The sequence below is a fragment of the Artemia franciscana genome, chromosome 14 (assembly GCF_032884065.1).
Source record: "Artemia franciscana chromosome 14, ASM3288406v1, whole genome shotgun sequence".
NCBI classification, from domain to species: Eukaryota; Metazoa; Arthropoda; class Branchiopoda; order Anostraca; family Artemiidae; genus Artemia; species Artemia franciscana.
In genome coordinates, this window is record NC_088876.1 from 18,437,296 (window position 1) to 18,459,948 (window position 22,653).

A 22,653-nucleotide genomic window follows, 5' to 3' on the forward strand; every position below is an offset into this window, starting at 1 on the left:
GCAATGGTCAAGGCAGCTTGTTATCCCTGAAATTGTGGAAAAATAGGTATCTTGAAGCCTCCCTTTGCTACACCGGAAGGAAATCCCCCGAATCAGCAATCATTGCTTACATTCAATTAAACATCCACCTTAAAATATGGTCCGTTTTCAGGTCCACTCTTAAACCAGATAGTGTGTTAAAACATCGAGGTCTGATCTCCAGGGGATGACGAAGCCTTGAAACGCTTTAAAGATCGCTCTTTTAAACCCAAAATTTCCAATTCATTATCTTAGGTAATTCCTTTGGACCTTTTGCTATTTAGTTCTCCTTCTATTCCCAAGTTAGAAGGGTTGAAAACAAAGGAGATCTCATCTTTAGACCCAGATGTTCAAAAATTTCTCGGGGTAACCGTTTCAACTAATCTTGAGTGTACGGGGGAGGTCCACTTTTGATGAACTCGTATGTGTGGTGACAGCCTCATTTCGTTTTACTTGTTTCTTAGACGTGAAGGCTAGCTTTGCTCCGATTTTTAAATTGCCTGAGTTGTTTTCCCACCATGCTTGGAAAGTTTGGCTGCATGCCAGTTTGGTTCTAGAGCTATTTTCCGTTTAATGGATGGCAAATTCGTAACATACTTAGAAAGTTTTACTCTGTTAGTTTGGCTTTAATATTGATTTCTTTTTCGGATGGTATAGTTCATTTTAGGTATTTATTGCAAATTTTCACACTGCCAGTCTTTGATGAGGAAATTTTTTTTGGAAATGATTCAGCGCAAAGGTGCTACAGGATTTGGGGCTGGGAATGTTACAGCTCTAGCAAGATCTATTGAAGAATCTTCAAAAAATCTAGTCAATACCAATTAGTCAAATTTTACCTTAGTTTTATTTAAGTAAATTGTTATATTACTATACCGTCTATTATGTCTTTAAACCAAGAATGTACCCATATTTTAGTGAAATTCATGGAACTGATTCTGTGGAAGGTTTGTATCGTTTGACATAATTGACTGTAACACTTTAATAAATTATTTCGAAAAAAGGTTGAAAAGTAAATTAAAAACTTGTTTACCATTGAATCTTTGACGTTCAATTTTTTTTTTACTATTTGAGCAGAATGGCGCATTATTTTGTTTAATAATTTTGACCCTCTTATTGGTTTTTGTAGCGAAACATATTTTCTACCAGCTTCCCTGAAGGTCTTTGTGAATACTGTCATTACCTAACGAGCAAGTAACGCTTAATGTCTAATAATTTTTACTAAGAATAGCTGTCACTTAGTACCCCTTGTTACCTTAGAAATGCTCCTCTTGCAATATACCTAAGAGTAACATGGGTAGTGCTTCTATTGCCGCCAATCTGATCATTTTTATTGTAATACAATATAATACATTACAAAACAGCCCAAATTTTGGTCGGTTTTAGCTATTTTTTTGGTATGCCATCTTTAGCCTCAGCTGGCTGCTAATACTTTTAAATTTCTATGCATAGCTTTTAATTAGAACTTTTATTAGTTTTTCGAAAACGAAATATACTTTCCAGGAAGTACTTCTCTTGCCATAAACCCAGAAGTCTGATTATAAGACATTATGGTGGTTTCATCGAAACCACCATACTTCTGATAGTTTTCCTTGTCCAAATAGTATCTGTGATTAAAAAGCAAATGAATTGTAATTTGTTCTTTCCACTCCCTCCAGTAGCTATGGTAAAGCTGAGGTACAAGCATGTGAGCACCAAATTTCAGCTTCACCCTGTGCACAAGAGATGGATCTTTGTATAAGACTTCCACTGTTGGACGCTCACCAGCGTTGTAATACCATCTAAAATAAAATTATGGTTCGTTACTGAAATAAATAATGATTTTATTCCTTGCTATTTTTTGAAAGATCGTAACTGTCAGTTACACTGGGCTGAACTTTGTTTAATACTTGGTTGGAGCAACCGCTGCCACCATGATAGTACCATGGTATACTATATGCTACTATGGTGTACTGCTACCATGCTACCATGGTGTACTACCATGCTATACTATATAGCACAGTTAACAATTAAAGTTGTTTTAGAGAGATTCTTGGATACTTATTTTGCGTCTTCAAATTTTTTCACATTAGGCACAAAAAAATCGTCCACTTGATTTAATGTAAAACTTTACTTCCTATTTTTGAATGCTATGTCGGCAGAGATTTATGTTATTTGTTTATCAAGATTTTATTCACGATATTCGTAACTTTCTTAACTACTGTGAAGAACATAACTTAGTCAAAGCCTGAAAAATGTGGTATGTATAGCAAATGTTTTTTTTTCTTCTGCCCTTGTCTAAGAAAACTAGTTAAGCTTTAGCACCTTTCAAGTACTTTTCAGATCAATTTAAAATATCCTCAATTTTAGGTAATGAGGTAAAAAAGTAATGAGGCCTCAGGTGCTGTTGGTGCAGTAAATGAAATTTGAAACATGTAGGCTACGAAATTAGAAATAAATTAGCGATAATTGTGAATCTGACTTTTGAAAAAGAGGAAGTGCTTAGCGATTTAGGAAAACTTTAATTAAACCTCTTTCTGAAAAGGTGATACGAATAAGTGTAGTAATTGTAGGGACATTAGTTTGGTGTGTGTAAGAATTAAATTATTTGGTATAATGCTACATTTTAGACTTGTAGATCCTGTAGATAAAATTTAAGAAAAGAATATTGAGGTTTTAGGAAGAGTGCAAGAGGCGTCAACCAAAATTTCACTATTAGATTAATAATTGAGAAGTGTCTGAGTCATAAGACCGCTTTAATCTTCGGTGCTATAGATTAGGAACAACTGTTTGATTCAGCCGAGAGAAGAGGTTTTGTGAAGGTTCTGTCCTTGGATGGTATACCAGATCATTATAATAAAGTGATTGTTTTATGTATGAGCATAATATTGCTGCAGTCAAAGTACGGAATGAAGTTTGTAGCTGGTTTCGTAATAAATCGGGGCGTTAGAAGACCTGTGTTCTATCCCCATTTATAGGGAGTACCCTGCTCAAGGTGGTACTGACGAGCTGTACTTCGGCGAGTTGATCGTAAGGGTTTTGTTCTATTAGGAACAAGCTTTGATAGCTTTTCTGATGGAGGGTTATATATGTACTTGTAGAAAATTGACATGGAAGCCACGTCGAGGCGTTCCTGGATCAACTGTGGGGTTACAGCTTTTGTGTTGCTAGAGGATGCTGCACGAACTGATCTATTTTGAATTTATTGGAGTTGGGCGATGTGGCTGTTTGGTGCAACAGCGAAGAGAGGGCATGCATATTCCATGACAGGTCTGATGCACGAAATGATGAGTAGAAGAATAAACTCATCAGGATGAAGATTTTTGCATCTTAGGATAACTCCTAGCTTCTTGGAGCAAGAGGATCTAATTTTACTTAAATGTCAGTCCATGAGAGATCTAAAGAGGAATTAGCTTCAAGTAGGCGCTGTGTATAACCTCGCTTTATTGCCTCTCCTTTGAAGACAAAATCAGGATGAGCCCTCATATTACGCTTCTTAGAAATTAGGAGCTCTTTGGTTTTTGATGCGTTAAAACTTACAAGCCATACATCTGCCCACGCCTCAATTCTCTCAAGTTCGTCCTGAAGCTCCTTGCGGGGTTCACTGGGACCTTCGACTTTTGCAATTGAGGTTTTTGTTGTCGTGTCATCAGCAAAGTGGTGAGGTATCCATACAAGGTTGTCCCCTAGCTCGTTTATGAACACCGAGAAAAGAGTTGGTCCAAGAAGGCTTCCTTGGGATACTCTTGATAAGACTGGATGTTGTTTTGATATTAAATCACCAAGGAAAACTTCCAATGACCGTTGACGAAGTAAGTCAGTAAGCACCTCAAATAGTCGTCCATCAATTACATAGCCTTTCAGTTTACTAAGAAGTCCCTTGCGCCATACACACTGAAAGGCTTTTGCGATGTCAAAGGAGAGAAGGCAAATATCGTGCCCCTGAGAGAGGAGCTCAACCCAATCTTGATACTGTGCAATCAGACAGTCTAACGTGAATCGTTTGCTACGAAAACCGTATTGCGTGTCTGCCAACAACATATTGGTCTTACTAATTAATTATTTTATTTTAATTAATTAATGGTATTGGTTAAAAGGTCTTACTAATGACGATAATGGTAAAGGGTCTTACTAATTACTAATAATGGGTCTTACTTATTTTGTGTAGCTGTGTTGGCCTCAGGCGGCCTCTTGTTGCAGTGAGTTATTTGTATTAGCAGTAACACTTAAATATTCTTTGAGGGTAATATATGATATACATACTTTTTTCAAGTTCCTAGGTTCAGGATGGAAAATTCAAAGAGTTTGGGAAAATTCCAAGGAATAGCAGCCCCACAGCCACCAATTGACAATGTTATTCTTGAAATTGTTAAACCTCTGATCGTACCAGAATGAACTTGTGCCTTCTGAAAAAAAATGGCTTGAAATACCTTAGATTCCATGGTATTTTTTTACCAAGAGTCCTTGGATTTATTTATTAATATTTTTTTTTTGGTTAAAAGGTGTGAGATCTTGCCAGATTGATTGACAAGAATTAGGGGTTATGTATTTTAAAACAGACATTGAACCAATGTGTTAGGATGAATCAATACTCATGCTTCTTGTAGTTTACATGTATAAACAATATGAAAAATCAAACATAGAAACAAGTGCACATAATTAGGCCCATATTATATAGAAATAAAATCTAATAATCTACGTATAACCGAGAGGGACCTTGTCAAAGCGCCGAGAGGTGAGAGTCCACTGTGCAAGTACTTGGGTACCACTATCTGCAGGCCCAGATTTAACAATAGCCCCACTAGGTCCGGGCCTAGGGGCATATAATGCCTGGTGGCAGAAAAGGTTGGCACTGATTGATTTTTTCTTAACAAAAACGGGATTGATATGATTTATCATCAACGTGCCAGGTGCACTTTGTCACCGCACTAGCTATTTACGGAAAAGTGATTTAAAACAACACAAGAATTCCGTGGCAACTTACAAACTGTAAGATGTCTCCTAAGAATGGTAGCTGAGAATTCGGTATAGTCTTTCATTTCCATTACATTTGGCTCATCAGCTGCGTTCTATCCATTGCTTCTACTATCCCTAAATTTTTGGGGATTTCAAAAGAAAATATCGCGAAAACGGAGCGGGAAATATGCTTTTGTCTAGAAGGATGACATATTGCTGAAGATTGTCCTTTATGGTCAACTTTCTAGGGCTAATCGGAAAGCAGGTCGATCTCGTTTAGGGCGGGAAGATGTCATGAAGAAGGATTTAAAGGAAATGGAATACTACTACTACAAGTACTACTACTAAAACTATTTCTACTACCACTACTACCTCTAAACTACTACTTCTATAGCGAGTTTTACCAATCTCGAGGTAATTGAAGTGAACTTACTTAGGGAAAGAGAACCTAAATCAAAACATACTATGTTCATAAAGATTGTCAAAAGGGCGCATCAGCAATATTTCATAACGCCTTGCCATGTCAAGATGAAACTTCCGGGGAATCATATGGGGGACTACTACTGCTAATACTACTATTACTGCTACTATTATGCTACTACTACCATTAATACTGCTGCTACCACTACTACTAACACTGCTATTAAAGCTAAGCACATGAAGAAGAAAAATTGAGAGAATTTGAACTAAATCAAAACACACTAATGTATGCAGTTGGCCAAAGGGCATATCTCAATAATAGATTTTGGTATTAAGTCAAGACTTTCAGAGAATGCTTAAAGAGGAAGCTAAGTCGACCAAAAGGCAGTATATGCATGCTATTACTGAAATTACAACCGCTGCTAATTTTACTACTACTACTAATACCACTTTTACTGCTCCAAGTCCTACCTCTGTTGAAAGTAGTTGTAAGTTTATGAGCACTAAGATGAAAAGGGTGTATAAAGGGGCTCAAAAGGGCATATCATCGATATTTTTGGAATGGTTTACCGTATCAAGATGAAACTTCCGGGGTGTCATGAGGGGGAAGTTCAACTGACCAAGAGGCAGCATGTACATACTACTAGTGCTATAACTACTGCTGTCGCTACTAGCTATTGCTACTAATAACACAACACTGCTACTGCTACTACTACTCCTTATACTACCAATACTGCTATGATACTAATAATACTAGGACTAAGCTAATGAAGGTGAAAATTTGAGTGAACTTCAAATTGAGAGAAATCAAAAAAAGTGTGTGTCTACAGATTGTCAAAAGGGTCTATATCAAGAATGGATTTGTGTATTAAGTTGGAAATTTCATAGAATGCTTAAAGTGGAAAATCTAATTACCAAAAGGCAATAAGCCCACGATACTATCACTACTACTCCAATTATTACTTATATTGCAACTACCAGTAAGGCTAAGAGTATTAAGATGAAAAATTCAGGAAGTATCAAGGAGGAGGTTTAGCTGAATTGAAACCATGTATATACAGATTATCAAAATAACTAGCTCTACTAGTGGTGCTACAACTTTTAGTGTGACTACTATTAGGACAATGCCTAAGGACATGAAGGTGAAATTATAAAGAAATATTGAAAGGGGAAGATGGAATGAATAACAACACGCCTTCTGTATGCAGGTTGTCAAAAGGGCATATCAACAACACCTTAAGAATGGTCTGATCTGTGAAGATGAAACCTACAAGACATATTTTGGGGGAAGTTGAGCTAAACAAAAAACAACAACAATATTTTATCGTAATATTACTGCTTCCACTACTATTACTTCTACCACTGCTACTATTACTAGTTTCGCTAGTACTATTACCTACTGTTGCTAAGGCTAAGGCTACTAGTATTAATTCTATTGCTAGTACCTAGTAGCAGCTACTACCCAAAACCCTCAGGGCAAAGACTGTAAGCTATGCAATTCGCCCATCACTTACATATTGTACATGTTACTGAAAAAGGGGGATGTTTGATCTATCATTTCGGAACAGACGATGAACATTAAGGTGAGCCTTTCATAGAATGCTTAGGAGAGTGGTGAACTAAACCAAAACACTTTATTTGCATACGGGTTGTCAAGGGGGGGGGGTGAGTATGTTAATTTAAAACTTTCAGCAAATGATAAGGAGATGAAAAATTAACCAAAAAGACAATATTACACGCTACTACAACTGCTGCTACTACTACTACTAAAACTACTAACACCATTAGTACTACTACTATTACTACTATTACTTCTATTACAACTGCCACTGCTACTACTACTACCACTAAAGCTATTGCTTAACATTACAAAACTATTACTAAAACATTTTGTTCATTTAGAAATATAAAGCTCTCACAAGCAAAAAGATATGTCTTTCTCAAATGTTCAGAAGAACGTCTTTGGCCCGGAAAAGTTTCCTGATATCGGCAAAATGATTAATCAGTCATTGAGGGATGTCTGTTAAAAAGAAAGAGCCAATTAAAGCTACTACTGATGTAATCCATGTTAAAGTGGATAGGTAAGGGTAATGAGAACTATTTTGAAAGCAATGGTTTGTGAAAATTAGATACTGACTAGTAAACATGAAAAATAGAAGAAAAAAAAGCATTTTAAAACCAATTTTTGCCACCCCTACAAGGATGGTAACCCAGGGGGTCCCCCTTACTATACCATTGCCTGATATCGTTATAAGAATACCTGACAGTCAACTCCATTCATTAAATATGTTAAACAAGATTGAATGGAACAAACTTACAAAGCTTATAATCATATATTTGAAAACCACCACAAAATACCAACACAAGTTTCTTCATAAAATTGATTACTTAGTTTTCGAAGGCTATCCAGGCTACGTAAAAACCCAAACACAGAAAAATTGTAAGAAAAACTGTTGAGAATTATCTAGAAAACCGCAAAAATCTTACTAGCTCAATTAATGTTTTTTTTTTCATCGCTGGTCATCACTTCACAATAGGGGGTATCGTATGAATACAACTACTGCTGCCAACAATTCAATATAGCACCAAACGAACCTAGGCCAACACAGACGAGCAAGCTCTTCCCCCACTTCCTTCTATTCAGAGCTTCATCCTATCCCAATAAGTTCAATTTTTCTTTAAATTCTTTTTCATTGTCTCTTCTTCCTTCATTTGCGGGTGACCTTCATTTTGTTTGACCCCAGATTGATGGCTAAAAAGTACAATCTTAGGCAATATGTCATCCTTGGTCCATGTAACGTGTCCTACCCATCTCAACCTTTCTTTTATTTTGACCCCATGATTTGGAATCGAACTACATCTTTCATACAGCTTGTTGTGTGTTGCACGGCCAGTCAAAAAGATACTAAGACTATTATTTAGGTAGTACTTCCGGAAAATATTTAAAAGATCTTCCTCTGCCTTTCAAAGTGACCACATTTTAGAGCGATACTTGATTACTATCGTTAACGTAGCTTTCCATATTCTAATCTTGTAGTTGAAGCATATTAATTTTGTTTTTTGTTGGCGACAAGAACTTGTGTTCCAAGAAATTGATTTTCATCCCAGGCCAATGCCATTTCAAAACGACGATAATAATTCAGGTTTTGAACAACATAGACATCATTGTCAAACCATATTCCACCATACTTTATCAATATTTGAATTCGTTCGATGTCAGATCCATGAGGAAGACGCCACCCTATGAAATTGCATGTGTTCTATGAAAATGCTTTGATAAATAATAGCAAAAACTGTCACAGTCAAATTCTCTTCTAAATTCTAACAGTGCCGTAGTTAGGAGAAACAGCGGTTTTCATGTGGAGCCTCTAAGGGTGGACTAAACTGAATTATTTTCACTTATGGTAATAATGGTGGGGGGATTATCTTGTACCAAGGAACTGAAAACCCTCGTTACGCCTCTTAATATCAGATAGCTTGCTTAAAGATTTTGCTATTGTATAAAAGACTACTACCAAAACAAGAGCAAAAAATAATGAAAGTCAAACTAAATTTTGGGAATGCTTACACTTGGAATTTTTTCGTGTTTTACACAGTTATTACCCTTTATGACGCAGGTCAAATTTACACAAACTGTGAAACAAAAGATAAGTTATTTATGGAACACGTAGGACACTTATGTGAGTTATTAAATATTGTGAATTACTACTGTGATTATTTCTCAGGTTCATGCTATCTCGTGCTCTACGCGTATATATCAACATTCAAATGATTTGAAAACTATATTTTTTTTATACCTAAGTTTTGTCACCTTTGTTACAGAGGAACAAGATAAGAATAACACATGTATCATTATATATTGCGATCATATATCTCTGATCATATATATTGTGATCAATATATTACGTATTGTGAGCTATTGATTATATACTGTGAGTAATTAATAGTTATTAAACATATTAATTATTAAATATTTATTTTAGTCAATCTCAAACTCTGCTTGTGAGCTTTGGCCTTATCATATTTTTACGTTGGACTTTATCATGATTTGATTACGAACACCCATATTTCAATATTTGCCTTTTACAAAAAAAAAGCTAGAAAGATTTCGAATTCAAAATAGAGTAGGAACTGAAGGCCCTTGTAAGAAATTTAGGCGGGATACTGTGTTGTGCATTAGGACGCTTGTGCTTGAATTCAAGTCCTATGCTTTTAACTAATGCTTCAAAACCCTCAAATGCCAATCATGGTTGTAGCCGTAGCTGCAACCTAGAAAAGAATGAACTACGGCCCATAGTAAAAAATATTTAACACACTATTTAAAAAAAAGTGGTGATGAGAAAAAATGGCATTTGTTGCTGATTCAAGGATGGTAATTATTATCTCTATTTGTCTTAATAGAAAAGGTTATTTCGAAAACAAATGTATGAAAATTTAAAAAAAAATAGGCTACAATCTACAAAAAAGGCGTTAGACTTGAACAGTTGTAGTTAAAATCAATCACTAAGTGTTAAATAAGTAACTAATTTTCTCTTGGTCGAAATTAAATAAAAAAAAAATTAACTGAAAGTAAGGAGTGACAATAAAACTTAAAACGAATAGAAGTTATCCCATATATGAACGGGGCTGTCCCATTTTCAACACCCCGCTCTTTACGCTAAAGTTTTTTACTGTTTTATAAAGTAGAACTGTGACAAAGGGTCAAACTTTAGCGTTAAGAGCAGGGCATTGAGCAGGAGACAGCCCCTTTCATATATGGAATAGTTTCTTTTCGTTCTAAGTTTTAATGTCGTTCCTAACTTTCAGTTAAAAAAAGTTGTTTTTTTTATTTAATTTCTTAACGTTTTTGAATTAATGCTGGTTTTGATTTTGGCTCATCGTACATGAATATTTAAAACAAAATTTGGCTATAAATTTTTGCTTTTTTGGCTAAATGGCTTTCTCAAAGTTTAGATCGGATGATTTTGAGACAAAAGGGGCGGGAAGGGGACCTAGTTGACGTCCAATTTTTTGGTTACTTAAAAAAGCCACTGGAACTTTTAATTTTATTTACGAACGTTTCATTAGTAGTAAATATACATAACTTAGGAATTAACTTACCTAACGACTTCTATATTCGTATATTCTACTACGTATATGAGGGGGCTCACCCCCTCGTCAATGCCTCACTCTTTACACTAAGATTCGAATTTTGTTTCAATTCTTTAAGAATGACCCCTGAATCACATAGACCATTTAATTAGAATAAATAGCTCATTTGAAATTACTAAAAATACTTTAGTGTAAAGAGCGAGGCATTGAGAAGTGGACGAACTCCCTCATATACGTAATAATTTCTGTCCGTTTTAAGTTTTAATGTTGCTCCTTACTTTTGGTTAAAAAAAAAACTTGTTTTTTCATTTAATTTCTCATTGTTTTTTTGAAATAATGCTGGAAAATCCAGTGCCCCCTTCATGGAGAGTCTTTTTCCCCATTATAAATTTCTCCGTCGAAAGATACTCCCACGTAACCCCCTCTTCTCCCACCACCAGAAAAAAAATCCCCCCTAAAAACGCCTTTATGCTTCCCAATTACCAATACTATATGTAAACAATGGGCAAAGTTCATAACTTGCAACCCTACTCCTGGGGGCTCTGGGGGATTAGGTCGTCGTCAAAGACATAGTTATTAGATTTTTTGACTATAATGAACAAAATGGGTATCTCAAAATTTTGATCCGGTGATTTTGGAAAATACTATTCTTAATTAGTCTTTTGGCCACACTGCTTGGGCGAGTATAAGTACAAGATTAATTTCAGTTTTAGAATTGCTCTGTATTAAAGTGGTCTCCAAAACAGCCTAAGCTTTAAGTAAACATTATCAATAGCACCTTAATTAAGCGTTTGTAAAACAAATTTTTCTTATTAAATTGATAATGGCCCAGATACATAAATATCTAAAAAAATGAATATATCATCAAACTATTGAAAAAATGATTCAATTTTGCATCGTAAGCTTTAAACGGTGCATTTAATGCTATTTTTTTCTTATGCTACTAAGTCTTACGAGAAGATCAATTGTAGAGAAATGAAATAAGACGTATTTAAAAACGTTTGATCCGCTCTGACTGTTAAAATTAACTTGGTGAGTTCTAATGTGCTTTTTAAAAGGTAGATGCTCTTTCTACTGCGTCCAACCCTCGGGAATTCAATGATCACAAAGCATGGTTTAAATATGAAAATACCCTATGTTGTTACCAAATGTCGCTATATCATTACCTCAGAGAAAAGAGAGTTCATCTCTAAAAACAATTGTGCCTAAGAAACTTTTCACTTTCTTAACTGGCTAAAAATCACATTAATGAAAAAAAACAATCAAGTTTGGTATCCTTACTATGGGGTCAAAATTTTACATAAAATATCAAAGCGTAAAAAATAAGAAATAATCTTGCTTCCCTTTCTGACAAATTCTAAAGGAATATTGTGATTGGCTTACAAAAACACATCACAAAAATATGTCAATAGAATCGAAACGCACTTTTTGACTCGAAAATATGGAGCAGTAACTTCCCCTTTTCTCTTTCCTACTGCCATTAAATAAAAAACAAAATTTAACTGAAAATAAGGAGCGACATTAAAACTTAAAGCTAACAGAAATTACTTCGTATATGAATGGGGCAGTTATCTCCTCAACACCCCGCTCTTTCCGCTAAAGTTTGACTCTTTTCCTCAACTCTACTTTTTAAAACAGTAAACAACTTTAGCGTAAAGAGTGGGGCGTTGAGGAGGGAACTGCCCCTTAAATATCTGAAGTAATTTCAGTTCATTTTAAGTTTTAATGTCGCTCCTTACTTTCAGTTAAAAAACTGTTTTTTTTTATTCAAATTTTGAACGTTTTTGAATTATGCATGTTTTGATTTTGGCTCTCCGCAGATGAATAATTAAAACAAATTTGTGTATTTATTTTGCTAAATGGCTTTGTCATGTTTTTGATCGAATGATTTTGTGAAAAAAGGAGCAGGAGAGGAGGCCTACTTGCCCTCCAAATTTCGGGTTACTTAAAAAGTTAATTAGAACTTTTAACTTTTTACGAACGTTTTTATACATAACTTACGAATTAGCTTACGCAACGAACTTCTATATTTGTATGTTTTTACTACGTACTAGCTGGGTCCCGGTGGCTTTGCCGCCGGGCCCCAGCATGGCACGTGGCAGGCTTCTACATATGGATTCCCATCTATATATTGGGACAGTGACACGCGGCAGGCTTCTACCTATGGATTCTCATTGTCCCTTGTGTTCTAACCACAGACATTGCTGGGTCCCGGCGGCGTGGGCCACAGTATGGCACGTGGCCGGCTTCTATATATGGATTCTCATTGATCCTTGTGTTCTGGGTCCCGGCAACGCTATGTCATTTTTGGGTCGAATTGATGACGTAAATAGAACATTCCTAATCTGGCCCTTTCTCTTTGAGCTTCAAGCCTGGTTTTGTGTTGCTCTGGTGTTACCTTTTTGGTGACGTTGTAGGATAATTATAAACGTATTGCTTTTGTAGTACACCGACACGCCTTCCTTTTTTACTATTTCAGTTAGCCGCAAGCTTGGTTTTGCGTTGCGAATATGACGTCATTTATGGATTTTAATCTTTAATTACAGTTCTTTTTCTTTTTTATTTTCTTTTTTTGTTTTTTCAATTTTTTGAGGTCATATTTTAGTTTTTTTCTTTTTAGTTTTTTCTTTTTTAGTTTTTCCTTTTTTAGTTTTTTTTTCTTTTTTTTCTTTTTTTTTAGTTTTTTTAAATTCTTTTAGGTTTTTTTTTGGTTAGTTTTTTTATATATTGACGTCATATTTAGTGACAGACAGACAGTGTAACGATAAAGATAGTGTAACGGACAGATAGAAACTACATTTATATATATATATATATATATATATATATATATATATATATATATATATATATATATATATATATATATATATATATAGTATATATATATATATATATAGATAGATATGAGGAGGTTCACCCCCTCGTCAGTACCTCGCTCTTTACACTAAAGCTTTAATTTTGTCTCAATTCCTTAAAAATGACCCCCGAGTCACAAAGGCCGTAAAATAAATAGTTGAAATTACAAAAAATACTTTAGTGTAAAGAGCAAGGTATTAGGAGGAGGTGAAACCCTCATATGTGTAATAATTTCTGCTCATTTTAAGTTTTAATGCTGCTCCTTACTTTCAGTTGAAAAAAACTTTTTCATGTTTATTCTTTAATTGTTTTTATAAGTAACACTAGAAAATCCTGCACTCCCTTCGTGGAAATTATCTTCCCACATGACAAATTCCTCCATAGAAAGTTCCCCCAACCTATCCCCTCTTCTCAACCCTTTACCCTCAACCAAAAAATCTCACTTAAAACGTCTCTACGCTTCCTAATAACCATCACTATATGTAAGCACTGGTCAAAGTTTGTAACTTGTAGCCCCTCCCACGGGGACTGTGGGGGAGCAAGTCGTCCCCAAAGACATAGTCATAAGGTTTTCGACTATGCTGCATAAAATGGCTATCTCAGAATTTTGATCCGGTGACTTTAGAAAAATGATTAGCCTGGGAGGTGGCCTAGGTGCCTTCCAACTTTTTGGCCACTTAAAAACGCACTAGAACTTTTCATTTCCGTTAAAATGAGCCCTCTTGCGACATTCTAGGACCAATTGGTCCATACGATCACCCCTAGAAAAAAACAACAAAAAAACAAAACAATCAATTACGCATCCGTTATCTGTCTTCTGGCAAAATATAAAAATTTCCACATTTTTGTAGATAGGAGCTTAAAACTTTCACAGTCTCATGGTGTGATTTTCGTTAAGATCTTATGACTTTTAGTGGGTGTTTCTCCCTATTGTCTAAAATATGGCAAATTTTCTCAGGCTCATAACTTTTGATGGGTAAGACTAAACTTGATTAAGCTTATATATTTAAAATCAAAATTAAAATGTGATTCTTTTGATGTAGATATTGGTATCAAAATTCCGTTTTTTACAGTTTTGGTTACTATTGAGTCGGGTCACTCCTTACTACAGTTCATTACCACGAACTGTTTGATATAGCTTATTGTTACTATGAAACTTACCTTTACTAAGTTCCTGGCCAAATATTTCAGAAGGTGGCTCTAGCCAAAAAATCTTGATACGGCTTGACCAGTCCTTTTCTTCGTTAATTCTTTCCCACCATTTTCCACTAAAATTCATATTTGTGTATACATGAAAATATTGGGGGCTATGATTGATGTATGCAGACCGAAAACAAATGTAATGTGTAAAGCTATATTCTGCCTTATTCCAACGTATATAGTGCACTATGTTTGGTACCAAGTAACTTTCGGTCGGTGTGTCATTTTTAAACTTATTTCCATCAAAAATAATATCTTTAATGATCGAGGAATTAGTTGAGGAATCCTGCTCTTTTACTCGATAATGATATTTTTCTTGTACACTAGCTTTATTAGTAGATTTTCTGATACTTCTATGTATCACCAGTAGACTGAACAAGATGAATATTGGTCCTAACCAAACTCTCCTTCTGACTCGCTTCCTAGAATAGTTTTGATTTAACCAAAACAAAAAACAAATAAGCTGATACAACTGAATATATCTAATAATTTGAACTCGAGGTTTTATTCAGTAAGCACGAAGAAATAGTATATCTGAGTCCAGCTGAAATCAACCGTGCTTATCGTATTTTTGAATTCAAGTTAAATAAGACAGCATCAGAAGGTTGCAATTTTAGTTTCTGGGTAGAGCGATATGGTATGGACGACATTAAAAATTAGCCAAATGGCTGAGATATGGGCGTTCAAAAGCCTGATGGGTCAGCTGCTACTGGAGAACAAATATAAGGCAAGGAAAACAGACTTAAATTGTGGAAATTACTTTGCAGGCAGCCAATGATTCTAAGTGTGTTGAAACAATATGCGTCTTTTCATAGATGGGCCAGCTGGTACAAATAAAACCTTTTTGCATGATACCTTCTATAGCTGTGTAGCCGAAATCGCAAAGTAAAATGAATGGCTTGTATTATAATCCCCTTACCTGTTGCATACACAAAAACATTTCACCTGAAAGTTTCAAACTCACCAGATTCAATTTTAAACAATTAACCTAGTTCGGTCAAAGGTATAGAACTAGCTCAATTTGATAGTTTCCTTATGGGGCAACGAGGTTACCAAAGTATGCTTTACAAAATATGGATCAGCTGTTGCGGTCTACTGCAAATCCAAGCTCACCATTTGGAGGGAAATTTCTGTCACCGGACGGAATTTCCGTCAGTGCTTAGCTGTTCAAGTCGAAAACAACCATAATGAAACAGTCGACTTTTTGATAAAAGCGATCTCCGGAAGTATTTTCGAAAAAAAATTCGTTCACGAAAACATGCTTGTCGATCTTGAACAGGAATCATTTGGAAAGTATATCCTGAAAATGGGAAACAGAAATATTCCAAAAAAATTACTTCAAAAAAATTCCGTTAACAAAAACATGCTTGTCGATCTTGAACAGGAATCATTCGTAAAGTAAATCCTGAAAATAGGAAATAGAAATATTCCAAAAAATTACTTCAATGAAATCGAACTACCGGATGATTTATTTTTCAATAATAATTTAATTGATGAAATATTTGGAAATTGCCTCGAAAATCGAAATTACGATGGAAGGAAGCAACATTTTATTTTAGAGTTACTCAACAAAGAAGTAAGTATAATGAATGCTGAGGTTATTGATCGTCTCCAAGGAGATTACAAATTCTACAGAAGTTATTTTCCTGTGGAGGATAAAACAGGAAGGATTGATTGAACTCATAAGAGAATTTCTTAATTAAATTGAAATTGTTGAGCTGACAGTCCATAACTTAAAACTAAGGAATAACAAGACAATTATGCTAGTGCATAATTTAAAAATTTCAGTGGGTATATGCAATGAAGCATGCCTGGTTGTTACTAAATTATTTAACAACGATAAATATTAAACGTTTATTATTAAACGTTAATTATTAAAGCAACTACATCAACTACACTTTGAATACTCGTATTCAAACTACATCGACATTAACCCCATTTCTATCATCGTTTGCGATGACTGTACATAAATTACAAGGGCAAACTTTTGAATCTATTGGTGTTCATCCCTGTACATCTGTCTTATATCTCGGCATGTTGTATATATCCTTTTCTCCGTGTTAAATGACAAAAAAAAAACTCTCTAAAGTTCTACTACTAACTTTGGACGCACAGTGTTGCATGGAGGTAGGCATTGAACGCTCCCCAAGAAACTTGTATTGTGAATATTTTTAATAGAAATATCAAATGACGTCATGATATCATGACAATAGGCTCAAATAAAAGTTAAAATTTTCTTAAGCATATTTTTGCTGAAAAATATTCTTCTAAACTGCTGAAATATTTCCCTCTATCTTTGTCTTTCAATTCTTTGTCCTATATCCTTCCCTCCCTTTCTTTTTCTTCGTTTAATTTACTGGTTTATGATTTAGTGTTTAAATAATTGCATTAGAAACTGACGCAATGGCACATGCGAAGGCTATTGCTAACTTTAATCAACGTGCAGATGAGAAAGTAAAATAAAATTTATATTTTGGTACTATTTGGCATACTCCTCAGAAACGTCAACTGCCGAAATTCAGAGTTTTCTACAGAATTGTAAAAAAGTGTCGTAAATACGATCATCCAGACCTTTTCGCTTGAAGTTTGAAACCAATGAACACCTACAAAAAGTGATAGACAGTCCATCTAAGATAGGCTTTGAGTGGCTTCTCGTTATAGAATACAAGTTCCTGACCCCTCAATGTTACAGATGGAAAGCATTTGACCACAATTCTACTGACTGTGTTAATACAGAGAAATGCTTTCAGTGTGCTGGTCCATGTAAGAACTTTAGAGACAGTTCCCGTTACCTAGTCGTGACACATACACTATGTGGTAAAACGGACCACCCCTGCTATGTATATAAGTGCCCTATAGCCCAGAAAATATTACAAAAAGTCACTCTCTGAGTCGCCAAATGAGGTGCAGTCATCAATAATAAACCTCTCTTTGTTTCACCTCGTGGCTAATTGTGATGTGCTTCGTCTACAGAAGCATTTCCTATCGAAAGAAGGACTAGCCCTGCTACAACTTGATGGTTGAGGTGAAGTATGCCTGGATTGTCGAGTGGTAAAAGAAGACTCTCTAAATGTTTAGCTCAACCTATTCGTTCCGAACGTATGCCCAAACCAATTTCGTCCTCTGATTTCTTTATGTTTGTTCAACTCTTAGACGCTGGTGTGTTTTTACATATATGCTAATTGACTACCATGGCTTATGCTAAGAGTGGAAGTTCAACATAGCTGGAAGTGAGGTTGGAAGCTCTGTGTCAGAAGCACAGAAACAAGACCTTAATGCTATCGTTGCAGGAGATATGAACTGTAATTTTAGCGATAGCAATAGCTCCAGGAAAGTGATTCTTAGTTGCTGTCCTCAAATGAACTATTTTTTAACTATTTATTTTTCTTCACACATAAAACCAAAACACAAACACATCTTTTTCAAAATGCTAAGAAAACCTCCAGTTTTGTATACAAAAGAAAGTAACAAGTAATAATTTATATTCCATTACAGATCACAACATACCCAACACACAGTAAATACACGGTTATCAAATCACGGTTAACAACGACCTGTTATTTACATATGCGCATAACAGTGGGTCTACATTCAATATAGATCTTTTCTTTCAATGAGACCGAATGTGATTAACCGCTCTTCCAGTGTTAACAATTCAATCAGTGTTTCTGACCATCTACCGGTTTCAAATATCTTTCGTGTTGGTTTAGATAATCCTATTGCTCGACTAATGAATCTTAGTTGCTGAGTTTAGAAACAGGAGTGAAAAAAAAACTTGATGTCGATGCACATAGCTAGAATCAAATACACTGACCGCATCACAAATACCGAAGCACGCCAACGGCTCCAGTCGAGTAAAACCGTTCTCAGTAGATCAAGAAACGGCAACCGTGTTGGTTTGGCCACGTCAAGTGAATGGAGCCAAGCCGCCTTCTTAAAATCGCTCTTGAAGGATCTCTGCACGGTCCCCCTCCGCAAGACACACCACGAATGATCTGGATATAGAAATTCAATTTTTACAGCGTGAATTTAGCCTAATTGTCACGCACTGCACCTGATAGAATAATATAGAGAGCCTTTGCGCGGGAGCTAGCAAAAGGAGTGGCCCCAAAAAAGGAGTGACTTCCAACGAAGAGGGTTGGGACCTAAGGGCTAAGGACTTACCAATTAGTTTTTGATAACATATTGTCGAAAAATAAAGTGCCCTATCACCTATTTCAGACTAGCTGAGACTAAGGTAATATTGACAAGCATTTACCACTGAATACCTATTACTGGGAAATTATACGCACGTCGATGGTGGTAGAAATGGTGGCTCTATCTTCTAGAGAAACTTAGATCAGAACAGAAATATGACGGTAGAACGAAAACTCCAAGATTAGTAAAGGCTGCCATCGGTCTTGGTTTTGGTCTTAGCTGTGGTGTGATGCTAGGCATAAAGTGGGCAGAGAGAATAAAATCAGATTTTACACGAAACGCAAATTTTCAAAATTTTTAGCTCATCCCCTGGCTCATATTATAAAAGAAAATGTGCTCGAATCAAAATAAACCATTCCCTGGTCTGAAAATTTGTGAAAAATAATAAACGTATTAAGTATTCGGATCCTGTCCATCTAAGCCGTTGAAGGAAGAGTCGAGTAGCTAGTAAACTTCCGAGGTTTTGCACCTGGTCCACAGCTTGAACAGACTTTTGAAAAGGAACTAGATAAAATGCTCTCAGGATCTATTGAAAGTCCAGGCTTTGTAGAAGCCTTCTCGAGCGTCTGTAATGCTATTAACAAATTAAAAAAAAAATATTGCTCAAAGGGAGTTAATTATATTTGTGGCCTGCATCTATTGAATGGCAGTCTAATGCTGTTTAAGCACTTAACTTTAATGTACCAAAAAATATTCTCGCATTGATTAATGCCCAAATTGTTTGGTATCAATATCATCACTCTCCAGTTATTAAAAAGGTAAACGACCATTCTCTGTGTAGTTTGTATTGGCCAATTACTGTTGCTTCGATTCTCTTTAAAATTTTGAAATAGTAGTTTTTGATGATAAAGACCGAGTGTGCCACTCACCCAGCAACCAGTTTGGGTTGCTGTTACAGCAATAAAAAAAGGGCTGTAGTAGACAGCAATGTGCACCATCCTGTGTATAATATCCTTCGTTATTGCAGGTTTGAAATGTAAGTCAAGCATTCTACTCCAGTCTTAATAGTCATCTGCTATTGAGAGCACATGTAAGATGAGTCGGTAGTCTTGACGCGGTCTTGACAAGTTGGTAGTTCTTATGTTCCGTAATTTGTACCGAAAACTTGCAGTGGAGATTAAGTTTAGCCAACTAAGTTTGATTAAGACTTCTTCTACTACTATCCCAGTTCAAAAAGGGATTTGTCAAGGATCTCTTCATCACTTCTTTTCAACAGCAGTGTAGTTGAGGCTCAGCATGTGGTTTAACCAAGTTTTCTTACCTGGGCCAAAAACTGTATTTGTTGAACTATGCCGACAATATTTTGTATTTAAGTCGTTCTTTTTCCTGTTCTGAAAAGAGTTTTGTAGCGTTGAATTGCTGAAATAAGAAAATCGGTCTGTCTTTCAACGAGACTAAAACAGAGCTTATTGTCTTTAATCGTAAAGGAAGTTTTCCTACTCGAGAAGTAAAACTTTGTGACAAGATAATAAAATTTTCTTCAAATATAGAGCATCTTTGTCCACCTGTGGATTGAAAAGTTAAACCAATGCGTCTGTTTTTAATAGATGATATTACTAGTAAAGTCCGAAAAACTCGCTTAATATTTGTATCTTCGAAAGCTTCATATATAATCAATTGATTCGGACCCAGCTTTTTTTGGTGATGGTTACACCACACGTGTTGGCGATCACTGCTTTTCTGGATTCTCTTATCAGATAAGAATAAACGTAAATTGCATTCTTGTTACTACCGTTTTTGTAAATTCCTTTTGCGTGTAACTCCTTGGAAACGTAACGCAGCTATTAGCAACCAATAAGAAAAAATAGTAGCCGTACAGGTCTATTCAAAAGAGACTGGAGGAGTTTTATACGATTTTAACGGAAACTGAACTCTGTGACGCTTTGCGATTTTAGTGTCAATTTGTTGTTCTGCCTGTATACATTTGTGCGTTTCTTATTTGGTACATTTTTGTTGTTGTAGTCTGTTGTTGTTTTGTTGTTGTATGTTGCAGCCTGTTGTAACGCAGTGGATTGATGCTCTGCTTGGCAATAGGGGGCCCAGGGTTCGATCCCCGTTGCAACAAGGTTGAGCGACAAGCTTGCTACTTGTCCCTAGAAAAAAAACACTTAGCAACTTAAACGTCGATTCGACGCCCTATGGACCATCAATGGCTTTGGAAGATCTTTATTCTTTATCCTTTGTTGTTGTTGTTGTCTATATTTTATTATTGCGTTAGTGACATTTTATCTTTTTAGTGGGAAATATTGTTCCTGCCTTCATTCATGTGTTTATTTCCCCCTCCTTTACAGGTCATGGAGTATTTGTGGGGATCAGCGAATTATATTTGTTTTGTGATTTTTTTTTATTGTTTGGAAGCATATCTTATCTATTGTCTAAATTTTTCAAGCTGTTTGGTGCTGATTTTACTGCTAATTTTTCATATATTTCTTTTTTTTAACTTTATGCCCACTACAACCAAATACTGCACAAGTGCATATGGAGGTCAATTCATTGCAAACTGGATTTCATGGTTTTCCATTTTTTTTTGTTTTTTAATATGCAGCAGAATAAAATCTCAGTTAATTTAATTAAAATACTGAGATTTCCATTTTATCTTGCTTGCTGTTTTGACAATCAACAATGAGTACCAAATTTTCCTGGATTTGTGGGCCGAGACCTTTTTTCTCGGGTTTTACTGTACTTAATTCTGTTTCTATTGTTTTCTACTTTATTTTGCTTTATAATTCTTGTAGTGTGTTTTGAAAGGGGAAAACTGATTTCTGAAACTGTAACTAAAAAAACTCTTCAAAAGTTTTTTCAAGAATAATCCCTATTTTAGAAATGCCCATTTTGGATTTTCTTTTTGTCATAATTATGAATTTTCTTCGTGAAAATGGCGACTTTTGATATGACGTAAATTCGTCCTCAATCAGCTTGAAAGAATGTTTCAGATGAAATAATAATGACAATCGAATTATGCGAATAATAACCCTAAATTTTCTAGGATCTGAAAAAATTCAAAGTCAAGGTTCAAAAAACTACTAGGCCTACTAAAAAAAAAAAAAAAACAATTTAAGTTAAAATCATAAGCTTAAACTAGTTGTATTTGAACTGTGATCGCACTTTAAATTTGGAATTTTTCAGTAACATTAGGCTTTGAATTTGAGAAAAAAAAGTCTCTCAGACGTTACCAATCGGCAAAGTAGGGAATATATCCTCATATTTAATGGTGATCAAAAATAGAAAAAAATGCTAATTTTCCTTTTTATTTCGAATAGATAGGCTGTATAGTGCTAAGAACCTGAGATAGGATGAACACTAGAATATATTAAGGCCACAAAACAATCATGGGACACCAAAAGAGGAAGACAATGTTTCTATCTAATGAAAATATTTGATAGTTGCTTTGTTTCAATACTTCTTTCCCTCTGTATTTTGAGTCGCCGCTTCAAGTTTTATTTTTAGCTCTTCAATTAATTAAAAGCAACTTGTTTATTTTATTATTAAATAAAAAACAAGTATTTTTTAACTGAAAGTAAGGAGCGACATCAAAACTTAAAATGAACAGAAAATACTCCGTGTATGAAAGGGGCTGTTCCTTCCTCAACGTCCCGCTCTTTAATACTACTACTACAACTACTACTACTACTACTACTATTACTACTACTACTAATAACTCACTGCAGCACCAAGCCACCTGAGGTCAAAACAGCTATGCACGATCCTCCTCCAGCCTAATCTATTTAAAGCCTCCCTCTTTACAACCTCCCAGGAAGTTCCCATTTACTTTAAATCTTTATTTATGACTGCCTCTCAACCCAAACAAGGACGACCTGCTTTCCGTGTAGCCTCAGACGGTTGGCCAAAAAGGACAATCTTCGGTAATCTGTCATCCTTCATCCGTAGAACTTGGCCTAGCCATCTCAACCTTTCTTTCATTATAGCGCTAGAAAG

At 35.4% G+C, this 22,653-nt stretch overlaps 1 long non-coding RNA gene across 2 annotated transcripts in view; it reads right to left on the reverse strand.

Moving 5' to 3' along the window:
* Positions 1–1,319: 1,319 nt before the first annotated feature.
* Positions 1,320–22,653, reverse strand: part of LOC136035421 (uncharacterized) — a 47,265-nt gene continuing 25,931 nt past the window's right edge. For both annotated transcript variants that reach the window (XR_010619417.1, XR_010619418.1), the window contains exons 2-4: positions 14,482–14,942; positions 4,258–8,611; positions 1,320–1,796 (exon numbers count right to left, since the gene is read on the reverse strand). This is a non-coding gene — a long non-coding RNA (uncharacterized LOC136035421). The remainder of the gene's footprint in view (positions 1,797–4,257; positions 8,612–14,481; positions 14,943–22,653) is intronic.